Raw genomic sequence first — 6728 nt, 5'->3', positions numbered from 1 at the left:
TCATACAGAAGAAGTCCTATATATGATGAGAAGATGGTGGATGTCCTGGTTCGAATGAGCCCGGAAGTGATGGTTGTACATGAATGGGCTGTCTTGTCCCGAACCCGTCACTAGCATTTTGTTGTTGGTTCTCAGTTGTTGTGTTTCTATTTTGACGACCTGAATGTTTGTTAATTGATTGGACCTTTCCTGACTTTTCTGAAATAGAATACGAACATTGATTTATATTTTGGTGTGCAAAGTTCTCAGTCCCTTTGATTATTTTATTAATAGTTGTTGTATTAAATAATGCAGCTCATTTTTATATAATCAATTATTAAAATTTGAAAATTAAAAATATGACATTATTATACTGTTTACTTTAAAAAACTATCTGAAGAGTCAAGTCCTTTTTCACCTGAATTTTAATGTGTGTTCTGATAGAGTGCTATTACACAGCTGTCCGATGTTAGGGGAGGATTAGACACTAAGTAACATTTGTAAACCAGGCATATACTGTCTGTATATGTCCTAAGCCAAGAGTCTAATGTCCAGCTGATATCATTTTCCATGTTTTGTTGTTTCTTTACAGTTAATTACTTTAATGCGTTTCTGAGTTTTTCCTTTGAATTTTTCAAATTTTATTAACTGACACCATTTATTCCCTAAATCGACTTCTTCTCGTGAGGTTACAACTGTGACTTTAAACAAAAACTATTGTATAATTTACGAAACATCGACAAACTGTCCCAAAAAATTGAAATATTTATTATATTTCACGGGCAATGTGATTCACTTTTCATTTACACACGAAGGATCAATTTGTGTTGATAACAAGATAGGAGTATACTAGTTTAATGATATTTTATTTGACACATGGCTTTTGATATTTTAAAAGAAGTATAACTTACTACATTTTTCACAACAGCTGACCATGCAACAAATCAGGATAAAAAGTCCAACTAAACCACCTATGCAGCCTCTAACTATAGCACTACAATAATTAAAAAAACAATGAAATATTGAAACATTCTTGAAATCCAGTTATCTGATATTTTCGCTCTCAACGTAGTTGTTAATTCTACATTCTACTTAATGAATGTTTGAAACCAAACAAAGTATTTGTGTGTCTAATTCGTAGCTTATGCCCCTTTAAAAATAAAAATAAACTGAATTTCGGTATTTCTCCTTCCATTGACACAAATTTTACTCAACTTCACTTAACTGGATTTAACTTATCTTTTTGCGTATTAAATATTTTTTCGAATACGTACCCAACATTTGACGATCCCGAAGAATGATGACTTTTAGGGCACCTTGAGTATCCAGTGCATGAATAACCATAAGGACAACACCATGTATAACCCGTACAGTGATAGTAACCAGAGTGACACCGTCCTTAAAGATGAAACACACATTCTGTACTGTTTGATTTAATTTATTTATAATGGAATGCTCTTAATTTTATTTATAGGTTTCATAACGAGTGAGAATTGGATATCGCTTGATATCAACTCGAGTTATTTAATTTCAATATAATAATAAACGAGCCTCCGGTGAGTTTATTATTACCATTTAAATAAAAGAAAGAGACGAATGGGAACACATGGAAAATATAAAAAACAAATGTCATGGCTCTTTCTATTCAATTATCTGTCACGCTTTCCACGTGCTCTGTTTTCATTGTTTATCAATGTCACATTCCGGTAGACTTCGGTAACAAACTCGAAAATTAATTAGCTTGCGATCAACAACCACTGAATGAAATATTATTTGTCGATAATACGTTATTGATGAGTAATAAATGTTTAAAACGTGTATGCAAGACTTAATTTAGTATATATGCATGCATTGGTTCAAAAATTTTGAGAACATTCAAATTTCAAGAAACTCGTTCCATATGACTTTAATATAAATAACAACTTAACCATTATTGGTTATGATATAATAGCGTACCTACCCATGATAACGACGGTTAGATCACACATGATAATAACTAAAAAAGTAAGTTTAACCATTTTTTTTTTTAATTTCCTATATCCAACTGTTCTCCTTCCGCACAATGTCTTTTTGAATAAAATCTAAAGTCATAAGTAAACGTATATTTTCTAGAGGGCAAAAGCATGCAGAGTAGGTATTTTGATATTGATAATAGTTATGGTAATAAATAATGTTGTTTATATCTTTAACGATTTATGTTTTCTACTGTAAATGAGTATCAAGTACTTCGATAAACATATAATTCCATTTTTTTTTTATCAAACAAGTTGTAAAAACATAACACGATTTTATATTGATAATAGATTATATATTTAAGGAATGACTGTAATATTTTTTCTGTCTATGAAGAAATAACATCAAAAATGTGGTGCACACTGAATAACCCGCGTAGCGGGTTATTTTAAAGTGTGCACCACATTTTTTATGTTATTTCGAATAGACAGAAAAAATATTACAGTCATTTCTTATAATTTAATTCTAAATTCCATTTTAAACCGTAGTAAACCATGAAAAAACGTTGATGACGTCACGGTCACATGACAAAATTATGTCTATGAGCTGATAAACAAAACAACGTCAGCCAAACAGAAGACGCGTTACATCCAAAATTAAATTATTATTACATAACGTTAGAGTGTTGGAAATTGATTAATTAGTAAATGTACATTGAAATGTAATTGTTTGCACCGTCCACGAAATTTTGATTACGTTTACAAATAAAAACTGGAGGATCCGAGAAGCCTGTTTCGATTATCTGGCACTTTTGCTTTAAATTGATACAATGCAGTAAGCATAATTCTAATAGTTTCTTGCAAAAACAATAAAAATTGGTCAAAATTGTCATTCAAGGACAATAACTCTTACAAAGAGTTGCCAGACGATTGCGACAATTTTGACTTAAAAGGTTTATAAAAATAAGATGTGGTATGCTTAGCTAATGAGACAAATCACAACAAGAGACCAAAATGACACAGAAATGAACAACTATAGGTCAACGTATGGCGTTTAACAATAAGAAAAACCCATACCGCATAGTCAGCTATAAAATCCCCCGAAATGAGAAATGTAATTCAAACGAGAAAACTAACGGCCTGATTTATGTACAAAATAATTAACGAAAAACAAATATGATAAACAGCAACAAACGACAACAACGGTATTACAGGCTCCTAACTTGGATCACGCACATACAGATTGTGGCGGGTTTAAACTAGTTTGAAGGCTCCATCCCTCCCCTAACCTGGGACAGTGGTGTAATAGTAAAAACATTAGTTGAAAAAAGCTAAACTCATCAGATGGTTACAAAGCAGAAAGACATCTAACATAGACAGATACCAGACGTACATAAGTACTGTTTAATTTACATGGCGGAAGATGTGCAAATCAGATTATATCAAAACAAGATAATAATAAAAGATCTAGTGCGTGTAAAAAAGGAATTTCTGTATTATCAACTTGTTTTCCACATTAGTTTGTTTGAAGTTAAAAGATGTTTGGTTATTTTTTGCCCCGTTTTCTATCCATGTCGATTACAAATATTGATTCTAAAAAAAAACCAATAATTTCAAATTGGCATATTTTAGTAGTTTAGGTAGTGTTTATTCTATTATTGTTTTATTATGAATACAGATCTTATAATTTTTTTCTTAACTTAGCCATTTAAACATGTTAAAGACAGATAGCTAAGATAACCCAATATTTATGCAAAAACATTTTTTTTTAAAGCGCATCGATAGCTACATATGCATCTTCTCATGTTTTATCTTAAAATCAGAACGTTTAGGTTTTTTAATCCCACATGTGTAATCTATACAAATTCAAAAAACTTTGCACAATCTGTAGAGAGTAGCCCCGTGACTGATCCGTATCATGATATTGTGTTAAAATCATGAAATAAATTACATTTTGGCAAATTGATCGAAAATTGTATCGATTTTAATTCAAATCTTACATGTATCCTAAGTTAATGTATATACAAAATATAATTTGTATGCATTTTAATATATATTTTTTTTTACTTTTGAATGTTGTATATTATTCATGCTTGAATAATAATTTAGTTACTTCCAGTTTTTAATAATTGAGAGATGACTTAAATTGCTCAAATACAACACGAACCAAGCATAGAAGTAATATTTTCGAATTTGAAGTAAATGCGCATCAGTTTTGTCCGGATTTTGTATGCAAAATAAATCTTATTTATTTCAACATATATATTTCGATATGCATTTGAGTTGTTTATAAAGGTCTAGGCTGCATTAGGCAATAGTACTTTCTAAAGACTACGACTTCTAGTATTCGTTTCATCAAAGAAGCCAGATCATTTAATTTCACATTCAGATATATTGATGATGTTCTTTTCATTAACAATCCAAAATTTTCTGATTGGGTTCAATTAATATGTCCTCCAGACCTAGAAATTAAAAAAAAACAACAGACACGGCTTCCACTGCCCCCAATATATATAGACCAACTTCACCTACAGCTGCTTCTCAGACTTTGTAAAACGTCACCAGTGTCTGAGCAGAATGTTGATGAACAAGGGTTCTGTCAAAAAATGTCTCGTCCTTTTTCTAAAAAAAGTTCATAGGAAGAGTTGATAAATATTCCGTATCAACTTCACAAATAATACATAATGGTCTTGAAGTATATATTCTATGTACTGACGTTGTTTATTATCTTAATTACATATTATTGTGTTCTTTTATTTGTCTGTGTAAATTATGACTTTTACTGTTTAGTCTATTTTTGGTGATGTCCATTTGTCGTGGCTCGGAACTTATACATCCCGTCATTGTCTTACTGTGCTATGGTACATTTTTGTGTTTTTGTGTTTCGTTTTGGCTGGTGTGCTTTTTCTATATGCTATTTTGTTTTTCTTTGTTTATATATTTGTTTGTTTTATAGTGATTAAGATTATAACACAATGTTGACTGTTGTATCCCTATTTTTGACACTTTTTCCTATAAATAAAATTGAGAAGGAAATGGGGAATGTGTCAAAGAGACAACAACCCGACCAAAGAGCAGAAAACAGCCGAAGGCTACCAATGGGTCTTCAATACAGCGAGAAAATCCCGCACCCGGAGGCAAACAAAAATATGTACTAGTTCAGTGATAATGGACGCCATACTAAACTCCGAAATATAAAAGAAACTAAAATTAAAATCATACAAGACTAACAAAGGCCAGAGGCTCCTAACTTGGGACAGGCGCAAAAATGCGGCGGGTTAAACATGTTTTTTGAGATCTCAACCCTCCCCCTATATTCTCTAGCCAATGTATAAAAAACAAACACACAGCAATACGCACAGTAAAACTCAGTTTAAAAGAAGTCTGTTTGTTTTGTTCACACATTATTGTCAATATAATGGAATTTTATGCGATTGTCATACAAGTGAGAGGTTAAGCAAGCTATAAAACCAAGTTTAATCCACCATTTTCAACATACAAAAATATCTGTAACAAGTCAGGAATATGACAGTTGTTATCCAATCGGTTGTTGTGTTTTAGGTTTTTATTTTGCCATTGGAATATGATCTTTCCGTTTTGAATTTTCCTTGGAGTTCGGTATTTTTTATATGTATTTTTTTCAATGTCACCTAAATGATTTTCATGTGGTATATCAGAAAGTACTCAAGAATACAAGTTGCATATCATCGCTTTTGTCACAAGTACTTCCTAGTTTAACACTTGTTCCCCATGTTAAAGAAAACAAACTCATCATAGATACCAGAATTGAAATTTTGTAAAAAGACAGACATGTCTCTAAAGTATTATGTAAATGATATTAGTATCAATATGTTTTTTTGTTGTATAGTTTTCAATGATCTTCAACTTAGTTTTTGATTTTGCCATCCAACAAATATTTGTTCAAACTCTACTGATGAGTCTTTTGTAGGCGAAACGAGTTACTGGTGTTATAGTTAATAAGCCTGGTTTCCTTGATGAGGAAATCAGAGCGTGTGCTCTCCCGTCAGAAAAAGTTTCACATTTTGTCATGTAGGAACACTAAAGCTAACTATACAGTATGCATTTTTCTCATTGTTTAAGGTCGCACGTTGACTTATAGTTATTTACATGCACGTCATTTGGTCTCTGGTGGATAGTTGTCTCATTTGTCATCATACCACATTAAATACAATAACAAGGAGATAGTTTGTTTGAAATTTCCTCGAGGGAATGTTTTAGATTATAGATTTCATTGAGGTAAATTTTGGAGTATTTATTTTGCTTTGAGAAAAATGTCTAGGCAAAACATTTCCCAAGGATAAACATTTTCCCCTGACGCTAGTTTTTCTCCAGGGAAATCTGAAAAATGCTCCACTTTGATTTATTTATAGTATCGCCAACTGAACAAAATTCTTTTCAAGAATTGACAATTCATCTTTGAAAAAGAAAACTATCTGACTCTTATAAAAAGTTTACTGAATCTGACATCATCAAGACGTGATGTTTATTATTGACAATACACGTGTTACGTTTGGAGTGCGTTATTTTCAGTAGATTTAGATCTGTAACATCGACATTTGCAGCTATTGTTTTGATCTGTTTTACCCGCTATTAACTGTTATCTTGACAAGAATCGCATACAATAAGTAGGAGATAAAGACTATTTTTTTTCATTTTGACTATCTCGATTTCGTACATAGATGTGTGTATTTGATTCAATTTTGTCGATTTGATTGTCTTGGTGGCTTTTCAAACGTTTGACACTAGCTCTCTTGGTTTTTTGGATCTAAAATTAAA

The sequence above is a fragment of the Mytilus californianus genome, unplaced genomic scaffold (genome assembly GCF_021869535.1).
Source record: "Mytilus californianus isolate M0D057914Y unplaced genomic scaffold, xbMytCali1.0.p SCAF_9, whole genome shotgun sequence".
In the NCBI taxonomy this organism is placed as follows: Eukaryota; Metazoa; Mollusca; class Bivalvia; order Mytilida; family Mytilidae; genus Mytilus; species Mytilus californianus.
This window is presented reverse-complemented; position numbering follows the sequence as displayed.